General features: G+C 63.2%; 1 protein-coding gene across 1 annotated transcript in view; it reads right to left on the reverse strand.

Moving 5' to 3' along the window:
* Positions 1-277, reverse strand: part of LOC107108039 (protein-glutamine gamma-glutamyltransferase 5-like) — a 28,931-nt gene that overhangs the window by 374 nt on the left and 28,280 nt on the right. The gene's annotated exons all lie outside the window — the stretch shown is intronic.

Raw genomic sequence — 277 nt, forward strand, 5'->3', positions numbered from 1 at the left:
GGGTTTCCTAAAAACCCCCCCCCCCCAACTGCTCTCGGGACTGCTGGACTTCGCCCCCCTCCTCCCAAATACCCCCCCCCACGCGTCCTACAGTCCCTTGTCCAGAGCGGGACACTTATCCGGACGAGCAGATCAAATGCTGCAGCAGCCCTATAAGGAAAAAGGTTGGAACAGGCCCAGGAAAGCCCTTCAAGGAAGCCCCCCCCCCCGCACCTGGCAGGCAGGGGTCTCTGGGCTTAAAGTCAGGACTGGGGCGGGGGGGGGACATGTCCACCCC

This window comes from Gekko japonicus, unplaced genomic scaffold (genome assembly GCF_001447785.1).
Source record: "Gekko japonicus isolate JY-2015 unplaced genomic scaffold, Gekko_japonicus_V1.1 scaffold784, whole genome shotgun sequence".
Classification (NCBI taxonomy): Eukaryota; Metazoa; Chordata; class Lepidosauria; order Squamata; family Gekkonidae; genus Gekko; species Gekko japonicus.